Below are 14,961 nucleotides of genomic sequence, written 5' to 3'. Positions count from 1 at the left end.
GCTAGAAAACACATAGAAATAATTATGGAGAAAGGATATAATTAGTAATGACAACTACCATAAGTGCTCTAAATGCTTTTGAAGGACATTTTCCTTTCTGTGAGTTACCAAATAATAAATTAAATATTTAAATCTAATGGTGTTTTTCGAATTAAAATTGGACATTTGAACTTCATCACATGCAGATTTCAGGCGCTATGCTATGTTTGTTTGACCTTATATCCCTATATTTAAAGCACCATAAAGGACATATTAGTATTTGGACATTTTCTAAAGTACCAGTGATTTGTACGGAAGGAGAGTTTAAGAACGTGTAGCGAACCATGTTGTTTGCTTTTGCAGTCAACCTTATTATAAACTGCCTTTTAGGGCTGTGAGCTTAACAGCTGCTGCACAGCAAATTAATATTTTTCCCTCCAGATGTAAACTCTTTAAAATATGACATGTGTGCAGCTTTATATATGGTGATTCTTTAACAGTGGTTGCATTATGTGCACCCTAAAGATGTGCGTTTTTCTCCCTGTTTGTGCTCCGGTGTGTGTTTACAGTAGCTATGTGTCCATTGTGCTCTTTGTACATCCTGTGGGACCATACTGTAGTGCCCTAATGTCTTCACAAAGAAAACTAAGGGCGTGAGTGGTTTAGAAGCACAAATGGATGCAATATGTCCACACACATGCTGACCAATATTTGCAGATGCACACGTGAAATCACAGAGGACATCACAGAGCAGTCACACTGCTCTGTGGACAGTCATGTTTCTCTCTTCCTTCAGTCGTTATCCTCTTCTTATTATCTCTGTCTCCTCCCCCCTCTGCAGCTTCTCCTTTCCTTTCCTTCCCACTTGTTTGTGCAGCTTGGGAGTCTACCTACTTTGTCTCTTGGGCATTTCTCTCTCTCTCTCTCTCTCTCTCTCTCTCTCTCTCTCTCTCTCTCTCTCTCTCTCTCCCTCTCGCTCGCTCTCAGACTCTGTAGATCTGCACAGTTCAGTTGGCCTAGCCCACATTGACAGAATCACACACCAGCTCAGCTGGCCAGCTACAGACACACACACCAGTTTGACAGTGGAAGTAGGCCACTTTAATGGAGATGTGTGGAGAGCCTCTATCTGTCTTTAGTGGATTATAACCTAGAACTGCTACTTCTTGCCAGGTAGGGTTTCTTCTCTGTTACTTTATTTTTCTTCGCTTCGAGGCATCATTAGTGTTCTGTGAGAAGCAATTTCATGTAAATGGTTGGTTGGGAACTCACACAGGTATTTTGAGTTCCTAAGATGTCATGAAGCTGGGAGAAAAGGACAAGTTTGGTTATGGATGTAAGAAGGAGAGAAGACCATGAGAGGAAGGCTGCCTGAATCTAATACAAGTCCATTTAACATGGGACAAACTTATGACAGTCCAAGATGAAAAGTGTATGTTGCTGATGTGTTAAATTTTTATACATTCAGCCTTTGAATAAACCTTTTTTCCCCCACCTTTTATCCTTTATTATCATCCTGCAGGTTTATTATCTCTCTAATATGATTGTCTTTTTAAAACTACCGCACATGGACAAGAATTGCAGGCAGTGGTTCTTCAACCTCAGTACTCTATTTGTTATTTTAATATTAGTCATACTTCTTGGCTTTTTCCCAAAGATTTGAGTTACTTTGTCAGATAGCTGGAAAGTCATAGTGTGAAGAGACGATAGATGATGGCCATTTAAAGGACATACTCTAAACCATGTTGGAGTCAGGCTGAAAGTGATACAAACAGAAGGAGGGAGCAAAGTGGGGGACCACAGGGGAAAAACAACAGGAAGCATACTGAGAAAATAGCTTTTTGCTTCTGCTCATCAGGAGAATGGTTAGGCGATATTCTTCTTATAATGGATTTTAAAAAAACATGGAGAACTAGATGCAATATGTGTAATGTGACTGTTAATACGTAAAAGTATAATCAATAACATCATTTTTTGTGTTATAGGTGTTGACTCTGAGACAATTATGGTTGGATATAACCGCAAGAGCCTTACAGTTATTCATAATTAGCAGTAAACATCTGTCTATCCCAGGATACTGCGTACACATGCAGACAAACATGATTGGGAATTATCAGCAGGCTCTGCAGTCCCAGCTTGAACAAATGAGATGTTTGTTATAACCCAGGAAACAGAGTCACACTCATAACAAGGCCTTGTTTGTCACTCAGACACAAATACTTACAATGAACGGGAGAAACAAAAAGAACAAATGCGTTCGTATTTGCAGCATACAAAGCATAACTCTATGACCATCATTTATTTTCCAGAGCCTTATCTTAACATCGCCAAAACCCTAGTTTTTGCTTTGAGGTGTATTAACTATGTTACTCTTCTTACCATCACACTGGAGGATTGACCCTCTGGCCATGGCTGATTTATGCCCTCACATCGTTTTCTGTAAAGGCCTTTTTCCATCTTCCTCAGTATTCAAAGTGTCGTCATCTGTCTAGCGTCATGGGGCAAGTTACGTCAATGACATTCTCTGTCTGAACCCTAAGCTTTCACCAATAATAGCTTTACAAACTGGACTCATCCTCTGCTCTCCCTGCTTGACGTAGACAGTGCCTTGTCTGTTTAGGTCTTAGATGTTCTCTCTATTCTAAAACATATTTAAATGCAAAAATAGGAGTAGAAATAGGTTACATGATTCCACCTGACAAGTTTGGTTTACCTTGCGTGGATGTATTAATGTGAGTTGATCATGGTAACCTTGTTGGGGGGATAAGTTGGGGTAGACATGTGCCACGTACCTGATACTGAATCTGTGTGATAGATGACTAAACCCAAGAGGTAACCAGGACAGCAATTACTTCAACTGTTTACTTCAAGCTGTTTTACAGCCACTGAGAAAAAAAGCTATGGTCACAATATTTATGCTATTTTTCCACTTACTGCATGTTTGTATTTCTTAAAACCCATTTTTTTCTAAATATGAAGCGCTATGTTTTGGAAAGCATCTAGTTTTCTTCCTTCTGTAAATTATGAGTGTAATATGGACATTTTGTCTAATCCTTTTCTAATGGGATAAAGGATGTGAAATGTAAAGTATGTTACTACATAAGATTCTCAAAATCTTTGAGTAAAGAGGTAATGCTTAACGTCTGTTAGGGCTCCTATGTAGGAAAATATTTTTGCTAAATTAATCAGCAAATAGCTTTAACAGGCCTGCTACTGGGATCTCTTTATGTATTAGACATGTCAGGGTAAAGGATTCTTCAGCAATGCAAACAAAACATCAGCGTGGTGTGGCATGAGAATGAACCACATAAAAAAAAAATTATAATTTCTTTCACATTTAGTTGCATTTTTGTAAGTCTTTCTTTTGCATTTTAGGGTTGCAGTCCATGTGGCGTGGATTTTTACTTCATTCTCCAGAAGTCCTTCACTGCCTGGTTTAACAGTAGATGTTAATGTGAATGCCAAAATACCCACTGACTGCAAAAACATTTTGAGCATTATTTACTTTTTATAAATAGAAGTACAGATATGCAGTATGTGAATATTGTGTCAGACAATGGGGTGAATGGGTGATGTGGGATCATTTTAAAGCAGAGGGATGTGGATGGACACCTCGTTTCCATCTATTATTTCATAATGAAATATTTTAAAAGCTACAGTTCATTATAAGTTGATCCTTTAAATGTAGATTTGTTTTTAAAGCATTACATTTGCTTCAGGCTTTTCACACATTGCTTAATTATTGCATTCAATTCCATTCTAAACTTATCAACATATTTTAAGTATGTCAAATATCAATGTTATCCAAAAGAAGCATATTTAATCAATGATTTTAGTATTGTTGGGAATACAGCAAAAAACAGAACAATACAACCACTGAAAAGCAAAGACAAATGCAACCTAATAAAAACAAGGGGGTAGAGAAATAAAGACATTTAGTCTTATACGTATTTCAGTTAAGTAGAATAAAAGATTTAGACCTAATGATGAGTCAATAGACTAACCACTGTTTGTGACAGCAGTATGTTATTTTTATTGTTGTGCCACTTGTATTGTCTGCTCAGGGACCATCCATCGTTATTAAGAGAATTGTGATTTTACATTGTACCAATGGCTCTGAAAATATACGGATATGAGCTTAGGCTCTGAAAGAAATATTTACATTCTGTGTTACTGGGTCTCCAGATTGATCTAGATTTAATCTAACTAAATAAAAAAAAGAAAACAAGCCAAAATGTCCCGTTAAAGGCCAGTTAGAATTACAAACCTTGCAGAATTTGCTCCTCCTCATTGAGCATGTGATTACAGCAGACATCCACTTGCATTTTGTTGTTGACTTTATATATATATATATATATATATATATATATATATATATATATATATATATATATATATATATATATATATATATATATATATATATATGAACATGAACATGAACATGGTCAATTCAAAGCTTACTGCTTCTAAGAATACATATAAATATCCTGGGCATATGAATATATTTATTTATTATATAAATTTAGATGGATTTGTTAAGTGGATCAAATTTGGATGCTTGTTTTTTTCAAGTATGCACAGAATACTTATTAATGACTGACATATCGAGCAAATCATCAGAGCCATTCGAAACCATGTCAGCTTTTAAAAATCACATAGCTGAAAGAAGACAGTATTTGGTTGGCCATATGAAATATTTTATCTTACATTGATTATGAACTTATAACAGTGAAGCTAAGACCAAATGTTTGTTTTTAGCTTTGTGGAATTGACCTCATTATTGCCCTTTATGTGCTGAGTTTTACATGTAAAGCGTTGAATCTCGTAAGCTCGGTCTTTACAGCTGACATTCCCATATTGTTGGCCAGAATGTTAGGTACAAGCTGGGGGCGGGGGAATCTCATGCTGAATATGAGTTTGTTTTTGAATTTGAAAGGTTGATTGTATAGCTAATAGCACTATGTTGCACTAGCGTTGGTGTTTTTTTTTTATATAAATGTAACATCTATTTTTTATTTTTTATTTTTTTTATTTATCTACTTAGCTAAATTGAGTATTATGAATGTGTTTTAATTAATTTTGTTGCCCGGTGATTTTTTTTTTCATTTTCTTTAAATTCCTCATGATTTTGAAAAACAAATGCAATAACTTTTAAAACCAAGGACATGTTTGGTGGTGAGCCAGCAGGTGTGTTTTCAATGAAAACAAGACTGTAGGTATATGTTTTCTTTTTAAAGCAATAGATCAAAAGCCATAATAATCAAAGAACTACTGTAAATGCAATGGTGGTAAACATTGTCACAGTAAGATTTCACAGTCATTATTAACAATAACAAATCCGTATTTAGTCTGGGAGGGCAGGATCCAGTAATGCTCTAAATTCCTGGTGATGCTTTTATTTCACATGCAGTGCAACATGTGTTTGTAGGTGAATATCAAAGGGAGTTGAGTTTTGTTTTAATATTATTATTATTATTATTATTTTATTGAACTACATATTTTTTATCTGGTCTTGATAGTATTTGTGAACGCTGGACAAAATATGACCAAGGCCATGACCGAGGCATAAAGATCTGAAGCCGGGTGCAAGACTGTAAAATAACAAGTCGAAAATGGTCTCAAAGAACAAGAACAATCTCAAGACGTCCATCCCTGACTTGCATTTCAAAAGGAATGAAAGAAAGCTTGTAAAAAGCTGAGCCCATAGCTATGTGTATGAGAGAAACAGGACTTAGGTACTTAAATCAGGTCCAACTTTACAATCTATTTTTGCAAAAGTGTTGAGGGCTGCAGCCCAACTGATATCTCCCTCTAGAATGTTGCCAGGCCAGACAAAGCTATGACGATGACAAAAAGCATGGGGAATATAAAGTTAAAAGTTGAACTCACAAATCAGGCATACTGTAATTTAAGAACAGAAGTGGAAATAAGTAGAATGATGAAAAGTGATCCCTACGTATGTCTTCCAGCAGCTGAAGCCTATGGCAGCATATATAGCTCAGGATAAACCGTGCAACTTCGATTAAAAGCTTTATCAAATAGGAAAGGGGTGTCTGCCTCACAGACTGAAGCTGGTAGTTGGTTTAAGTGTTCTCTTTTATTATTTAAGACACCTTTTACACATTCACCCTTCCCCCTTATGCTCTTTGTTTTCCTTTTTCGTGTTTTTCTTTTTTATCCCTTTTGGTCTGATCAAAATGGCAGATAACTATTACTGTCTTGCTATTCTTCACTCGGTGAAATCCATTGCAAAAAAGGCTGGTGCATTGCAGTGCATTTCATAAGGCTATTAAGGAATTGATCATCTACTTGTTCAAGCCATTCAAAGGGCTTTTGGTAATTTCACCCAGCGGTGGTTCACTCCTATATCTTCCGATTGCATATTGTTCTCGATAGCACATGTAACAACATTTTTTAAAATATATTTAAGTGGGGCAGACCCAAAGGCAAACATAATGGCTTACATATACTGCAGCTGCATGCATTTGGACTAACATCCTATATATATTACAGTGTACAGACCTGCTTTATATTAGACCCAACATGTGATTGGAGGAATCAGGAAAATGGATTGTGCAGGTCTGAGTGTTCCAGTTTATAAGGCAACCTGTGACCTAGATTGGAACATATAATTTGACTTAAGGGCAAATAAACAACTTGCGTGCATGGCCATATTTGGTGGAAAATTAGTCTCACAAACAGGTTTGCTATCACTCTTGAGGGAGAAAAACAGCCAGCGTTGCATCCCCAAAGGAGACCCCAACAGCAATTTTCCATGGGATGCAGTGCACTGATATCAGCTTGAATATTTTGTTTTTGCTTTGCAGGCTTGCAGGAGATGTGGAGGGATTTTAACCTGATTTTAAGTCTTTGTGCTACAGACTCAGTTGTACCATTCATAAGCAGAAAACCTTTAAGAAGTTTATAATCAGGATTTCATTCTGCTTTCCAGAGCATTATATAAAAAAGAAATGGTTTGATGCTTGCAGACATCAACTCATTTACTGTAGCAAACTTCTTTTTTTCAAAAGGGGACCATTGAATTGTTCATACAACATGCTCTTTCATTGTTGTGGAGGGAAGAAATGGAGGAAAAACAGCATTAGCAGCAGCATTTAGACTTAAAATAATTCTTTACTTGCAGTGGAGTTACGTCATCTGTCTACGATACACACCTAAACTGATGTACATATTTCGGAGGTGCAAGATCAGCACTTAGAAAATTGGAAAATGGTCTCATGACTAATAGATTACAGCAAGCTTGGGGTTTGTACAGTGGAAAGTAAGATGGTCACTTAGTGGAGGAAGACTTCCTTCTAATTGCTTTAAGAACGTTTTAAATCATCTATGGTTGTTTAGAAGCAGTTTTCTCAGTGGAGCTATAATTATTTAGTAAGATTACGGCACAAGTAGTTCTGGGAGATTAGACCAACTAGCTATGCTGAGTATGGCGTCTCATCTTTCAGGATTTTATTCAGAAAAATGTTGTTTATTGTAATGATATTGGTAAGTCTGGTTATTTATTTGAATGGGGTTGATCTGAAATGTATTCTTCCAGGCAGTGATATAGGAAAACAGTTTCCTTTTTTCAATACTAAGGTGAGATTACACCTGCAGAGCAATATTTGGAGGGGGGTTTTCTTGGGTGACAGCCACTATTCTTTCTCTCTTTTTATGGCATCCATAATTAATCTGAGGTTGCCAGACTGGATATATTAATATGGAAATAGATAATAAACAAAAATCCAACTTTAAAAAAATGTAGTGTTCTGTAATGGTTCTTTTATGGACAGTTATAATGATTCACTCAATGTTGGATGAGAATAGCACAATCAAAAGAAATATGATTAACCGTGTTCTTGGCCTTTTTTTTTTTTTGCATCAATGTGTTTGTTTTAAGTTTGCCCTCTGGGCTATGTAAACAGGATGCGCTCTCTAAATTTATCTAACCTTACACATTCTTGAAAGAAATCAATGAGATCACTCAGTGAGTAAAGGAAGGTATTGAATAGGGAAAAGGCGAGTCAAACGTTGGCAGACATACAGCCAAACTGCTGTTACTGAGAGTCTGTGACTAAGAGAGCGCAGATATTGACAGGGAGGGGCAAAGAGGAGGGGAGCGTATGCTAGTGCTCAAGATTTTTGACACCTTCGTCTTATCTGAATGAGATGGACTTAATGAGATGAATCAGAAAAATGATTTTAGTAGTAATGTGTTTGATACATTAAACCACCTGTTGCTACAAATAGACAATATATATTTACTTTTATAGCATCTCTAAAAACAGGGATGATGCAGCAAACTATAATGAAGAAGGGGAGAAGGCCCCCTGATTCTGTTAGGAATGACAGGTTGGGGTTAAGATGAAATAACCTGTGAGGTTATATAAGACCCACCTTTAGCTTTTGGAAAATGCCTGGTGCAGCTGCTCCCCCTGGGATGGGTTTCTTGTTGCCGTGGTAACTATGGGACACATGAGGTCACATGATTATCCCTGGGTGATAGAATGCAGGAAATAATGTCAGCGATATTCCTCCTCCCAAGCACATCTTATTTCGAAAATGATCTTCTTTTTCATTCATATACATATAAATGTAGATCATATAGATTGAGAGTTTATTAGTTTTTCTTTTTATCCCGTATTCTATTTAAAGACCAAAGCACAACTGAGGAAATAATATTTACCCAGATATGTTTTGATAGGTGTTTCTAAGGTGTTTAATGATTTTTGATCATAGGAAAAACAAAGCTAAGAAACAAAAGCCAGGGATAAAAGTTGATGATTTGTTCTCATAGTGAACATGAATAAATTTTTCCCCCAAAGTGTAGCATGTACATTGGCAGAACATTATGAATGAAAACATTTAGTTTGAAAAGACAATAACTTCCTATAAAGTATGTAACAAATTAGTCTTAGATTATGCTAGTTTGTATTAGAGAAAGACTAACACATTGGCCGACTGATAATTGTGGTATCTTCATCTTTTTTCCATTTATGTAAATCAGCCGATACATGCATGCTTTCAAATATTGAATGTGCATCCTTATTGATTTTCTGTTTTGCATTTGATAGATCATTGCCACATGATTTGAATGTCTCTCATCACTCCTTCTTTGTATTTAGGTTCTTTGGTTGTATTTTGTTGGATTCTACATTATTTTTCTGTTCTCATTTCCTGTATTTTTATCTTTGTTTTCTGTCTTGTTGCCAATAGTTGCCTCCTCAACAGCTTAGACAAGACATGAAGTTAGGGTAATTTTTTTCATAGATTTTTTGATTTGATTAAATAAAAACACAATCCTCCTCAAACTAAGCATTTTTTATTAAGTATTTCATATTGTTTTCTTTCCATAAAAATGTTTGCTGTCTTATTTTTTATTGCCATTATTAATACTAGGTAGGTTAGGCTGATAATAAAGGATTTTTTTAAAGAAATGTGAACTCTCAGTCAGTGAAATGTATGTAGGCTTGATTACCCACAGGAGACAAATGGGAGAACCCAGCATCACTGCCTTCTGGCAGTAATTGTAAATAAAGGCACCATCTCTAATGTGATACATCAATGTCATAGATAATGGACCGAGAAGTCACCAAGCTTAACATTCTTTTTTTTTTTTTCGGTTTGTTTTTTTAGTTTTGCTGATGAACTAGCATCATTTTAATGAGAAGATGCTGAACCTCTCCCCTCCTCTCTCACTTACTCATCTCATTTCTGTTTCATTGCCATTCAGTGACTTCCCTCTTCCCTTCTGCTTGTCTTATCCACTTTGTCACCTTCATCTATTCGGGCTCTCGATCTGCATCTCGTTCTCCTTGCTTGTTTAGTTCAGGTTTTGTTTGCTTGCTATCTAATTGAAGCAGTAAGACAGACGTGGCTTTGCTGAATCACTGCTGACTTTGCGATGCATTTGAGAATGTGCATTGTGCATATGCATATGGACACGCATTAGTGAGAGCTAAGAAGCAAGGACCTGACACACCCCAGATGGCTCATTCTATGTTAGCTTAATGAGACGTTTTTTGTATTTTACGGGAACCTATAGGAGGACACGTTATAGAGGAAAATATCAAAAATGTGGATTATGTAAAAAAATCTAGGAATGTGTTGACTTGTTGTTGTAATATATTTTCAACTAATACATAATTGATCAAATGGAGCTAATATTGACCTGATTTGTTTCCGATGTTATGTTTGCTCTGTGCAGGTACAAGGAAAATAATTGTGTATCTGACAGGACAGGTGACTCAGCTGTGTTTTAATCCATATTATAACAGGGATGGGTTGGTTTTTCTGAGACTAAGAAAGTAAAATGGACAAGGCAAGCTTCAGAAAAAAATAAATAAACACACTGCAGCTGCTTTAGGCTAAATCCCACATGATCTCAAGATAACAACATCCCATGATACTTATGCTGAAGTATTTCAGTCGACAAAGCAACATACTGGGACTGTGACGATCTTCGGAAGACAATGAAAAAGCTTTATTCACCAACAGTCTCTCTTAATCGGTTGTGTGTATATATATATATATATATATATATATATATATATATATATATATATATATATATATATATATATGTATATATGTATGTAAAAATCTGGCATTGCTTTTTTTCCAGAGGGGTTTAGAAAATTAACTTGTCCAAAAAAAATGATACCCTTAACTTACTATTTTGTTGCACAGCCTGTCTCAGCTCCTTCCATTGATGCTCAATAGTATTTAGATCAGGGTTCACAGAAGGCCACCTCAGAATAGTCTGATATTTTCCACTTAATCATTCGTGGGTGTTTTTAGCTGCGTGTTTTGAGTTATTATGCTGTTATAAGACTCATGACTTGCATCTGAGACCAAGCTTCCTGACACCGGGAAGCACATTTCTGTCTAAAATTCCTTGATAGTCTTGAAATTTCTTTGTACCCTGCAGAGATTCAAGAAACTCTGTACCAGATGAAGCAAAGCAGACCCAGATCATAACAGAACGTTCTACTTGTTTTAAAGTAGGGGCAGCGTTCGTTTCTTGATATGCTTTATTTTTCGTCGCCTGTGAACATGGAGCTGATGTGCCTTGGCAAAGACTTCCATTTTTGTCTCATCTGCTTTGTGGCTTCTCAACATGTAGTTTGGTGAATTTCAATCTGTCTTTTTATGATTTGTTTTCAACAATGATGTCCTCCTTAGTCATCTCTCATTAAATTCACTTTGGATCAGCCAAGAACGTGTGTTGCGATCTGACATTGATGTCCCTTGAGCATGAAGTTCACCATTAACCTCTGTAAAAAAAAATTATTGGCTGTTTTGTTACCATTCACAGTATTCCTTCTCTTTCAATTTATCATAAAGTTTCCTTCTTCAGCCAAGTCAAGGGGGGTTGGCTAAAATTCCATGGATCTTAAATGTCTGAATAATATGTGCAACTTTCGTCACAGGAACATCAAGCTGCTTATAGATTGTCTTATAGACTCTACCTTTAAAATACTTGTCAATAATTCTATCTTACCTTGTGAGACAACTCTTTCCTTCACTTCCTCTGGTCCATGTTGAGTGTGGTACACACCATGTTAGTGAATATTCATGCTGCACATTTTCATGTGCGATTTTAGTAAAAAACAATAATAATAAATTGTGATTTCTGGATTTTCTTTTTTTAGATTATCTCTCTCACAGTGGAAATGCACCAACAATATTTCAAACCCCTCCATAATTTCTAAGTGGGAGAACTTGTAAAATAGCAGGGTGTGCAAATACTTATTTTCCTCAAAGTATTTATACATATGTTTGTGTGCATATGCAGAGAATAGAAACGTGGGGGAAAAAGAGGAGCAAGCTGAGTGTCTGCAATTTCACTTAATTCCCTTCCTGCTTTCACAAAAAGTGCATTGCACTCTAAAAATACCTCTTATGTAGCCAGGGGAAAACAGAGGCCTTAATGTCCTGATAGTAATAGTACTTTAAGCTGTTAAAATGGGACCACAGGAAGGTTAAGGGAAACTAAGAAGAAAATGAGATGTCTGTATCCCCTACAGGCAGCTAGTTTATCCCTAAGACTCCCAAACAAAAAAAAAAAGGTCTGTCATGTCTTCCAAAAGCTCAGCTCCCCTCCTCAGGGTTTGGATTCCATGATTTTTCAAAGACTCTTTGAGTTCTTGAATAATGAGGACCAAAATATGAACTTTTACTCACCTCTAGGCTCCTAAGTTTTCTTATAGTCAAAACTTTTACAGTTTTGGCTTAAAGACGAAGAAGAGGAACACAGAAAAACATCTCTCAAATAAGAAAAGTAAAATTCTCCACACACTAAGACACCGGTAGCCAGAATTTATTATAATCTTTTAAGTCGTGTCGAACAATCATATTTTTTTTTCTTAAAGTGTAACTCAATCCTTTTAATAGCATAACTACATCCCAGGAAAATGTTGAAAATGCCCCCAAGATGGTCAGTGCCAAGAGACGATGAGGGGCAGGGAACAGTGTGGGGATGAGGGCTGGGGGTTTAGCCAGGAGAAGTGAAAGTTAATGGAGGTGTGGTCTCAACATAGACAGAGTAGTATGTCTGAGTTAGTTGCTTTCATATCCAAACTTGGGGCAAAGATGATTGCCTCCACTTCTGGTTTACCTGCCCCTTGTTTGAACCAATAGAAAGATTCAACCGCAATAGCCACCATTAAACCACTTTTAAAGCACTGAGGCAGTTTTGAGACAAATATTGCAGAACTAAAATATCTTATATAAAAATGGGAAAGTGTTGCATTATTACATTAAAATATCACCCTATTTATACAGTTTATATGCAAATAGTGGATTTGTACACATAGAGATAATCTTCAAAGGTGCAAATGGGATTTAGATTTGCTATCTAGCAGGCAGTGTTTGCAAACAATGTTTTTTGCCTGTGTGCCTTCATCATTTTGCAGGTCATATTCTAATGACCAAATTGTGATAATTCATAGGTGGAGGACATGCAAATGTGAGCTTTTACCACGTGTAGAGCAATTTTCAAAATCAGAAACTGTGGCTTTAGGTTTTGCACCTTTTATAGTTCCTCAGGTGTGAACTAATGTAAAGATGATCATTGTAGCCCCAAACAAGGCACTGGTACAATTCCAGAGGATGGAGAGAGATGTAGAAATAACAATAGTAAAATAATTTTAATCAAGAAAAAATGCCTGTACAGACTGTAAAAATGAATACAGATAATCTTTAAACAATTAAACAGATTTGGAAGAAATTAATGAACTTTAATATTATGATATATTTATAAAGAAATAGAATATCAAATGTGCCTGCAAAAAGGCTCAAACCGAATTTTTCCCCCTCAATTTAATAAAGCATAATTGTGCTCTTTATTCAGTTATATTTTATTTTACTTTAAAAAATATGTTTTTTGTACATTTTATCACTATCACCTCATGATTCTTTGATGGCTACTCCCAAACTGAACAAAATGCAATCTGCTCATTTTAATGGAGAACCAAATCAGTTTATAAGTCTTAACAATAGTGTCACAATCTTTGTAGATCAACAGCAACGTTTCCACTTATTGTTTTTTTTTTTTTTTTCTTTACAGTGTCCTGTCTGGCAATGTGGCAATAAGAATAATTGTCTTGATGCCAAAAGGAGCCCAACAGATTTTACTTTCACAAGTGTAGCGGTATGGCAATTGCCATACTACTCCACTTGTTTCATGCATATAAATTGCTTTATTATAGTTATGCAGGGAGTTTTACAGTTCATATGGACACTGCAATATAAGTAGAGCAGAAAAACAGAAGAAGAAAAAGGAAAAAGAAAAAGAAAAAAAAAGGACAAAAGATGAAAGAAAGAGGAGATAGAAAGGAGACAATGACAAAACATTTTCAGTCTGCTTCATCACCTGTAACGAGATGAAAAAAGAACAGCACAACCAAAAGACACGGTACGAGATATACAATAAAGCAACACCTTGAAACTATCGGTAAAGTAATATTATTCCCACTTATTGTATGTACTGAACCTCTGTTTATCCAGCTCTCATTTGAGAGCTGGATAAACATGAAGATCAGACCATTAGTGTCTTCTGAACTTATTGATAACTTATATCTAAAAACTGAACTGGGGTCGGTTCCAATACCAAAAAGGGCATGAATATTAAAAGATTATTTTAGTAAAAAGAATCTTAAAGAATAAAATCTTCAACTTCTATAGGACTTTATTGATGATTAATTTATTTGATATTTAGCCAGGGAACTAACATATACAGGATGGGTTGACTTAAATCAACAGAACTACTAGTCTGAAGAAACTTTGTTTACTGATTCAGATCTTTTCTAAAGCTTCCAGCTTGTGTATTTATTTTTCTTTCACTCTTTAATGTCTTTTTATAGCTGTTTAAATACTGAAATCCAATGCTTATAAGCACATTACGTCACACATTTACAAAAAGGCTTGTTTTCCAGCAAAAAGCAGTTGACAGAAGAGAACAGAAAGAAGGACAAAAGAAACTGAGTAGTATTAAGTGGATCTTAGACCTTAGTGGACTTTTTTTTTCATTGACTCATTCTGGTTCCATTATTAGAGAGGATTGTCACTGTACGCCAGAGATATACTTATAAATGTGTAAGATGGAGCATTTCCTTTTATAAGCTAGTGCAACCCCTTGATCTTGACCCATTTCTGTTAAACGAATACCTGTAGTGGTTAGATTGTGTAGCTTTCTGTTTGTAACCAATTGCTGTCATATGGGAGGTTGAAAAAGGGGAATAGCAAAATGGGAATATGCAATCAATAACTCCCTGCCTTTCTCAGCTTCTGATTATACCATGTGACCAAAAACAAGTCAGCCTGTGATGTATTGCTTTAATCTGCGCCAAAATTTTCTGGTTTATAAAGCACATCATCAAGAACAGCCCAGATACTCTAATCCCCCTAAAACGGCACCCATGAAGGTCACACAGTGAAAGTGAGGAAGAACCCTTGAGGAGCTAAGTACCACTTATT

The 14,961-nt window shown here is 35.9% G+C and overlaps 1 protein-coding gene across 7 annotated transcripts in view; it reads left to right on the top strand.

Moving 5' to 3' along the window:
• The window catches only part of rgs3a (regulator of G protein signaling 3a), a 154,069-nt gene that overhangs the window by 99,521 nt on the left and 39,587 nt on the right, over positions 1 to 14,961 (top strand). Inside the window, exon 1 of one of the 7 annotated variants that reach the window (XM_038302103.1) lies at positions 995 to 1,152. The exons of the other annotated variants lie outside the window; for them this stretch is intronic. The gene's annotated coding sequence lies outside the window, so the exon portion shown is untranslated. Of the gene's footprint in view, positions 1 to 994; positions 1,153 to 14,961 lie in introns of those variants that run through there. 7 annotated transcript variants of the gene reach the window in all.

Source organism: Cyprinodon tularosa, unplaced genomic scaffold (genome assembly GCF_016077235.1).
Source record: "Cyprinodon tularosa strain WSP-4 unplaced genomic scaffold, ASM1607723v1 ctg113, whole genome shotgun sequence".
Classification (NCBI taxonomy): Eukaryota; Metazoa; Chordata; class Actinopteri; order Cyprinodontiformes; family Cyprinodontidae; genus Cyprinodon; species Cyprinodon tularosa.
This window is presented reverse-complemented; position numbering and strand designations above follow the sequence as displayed.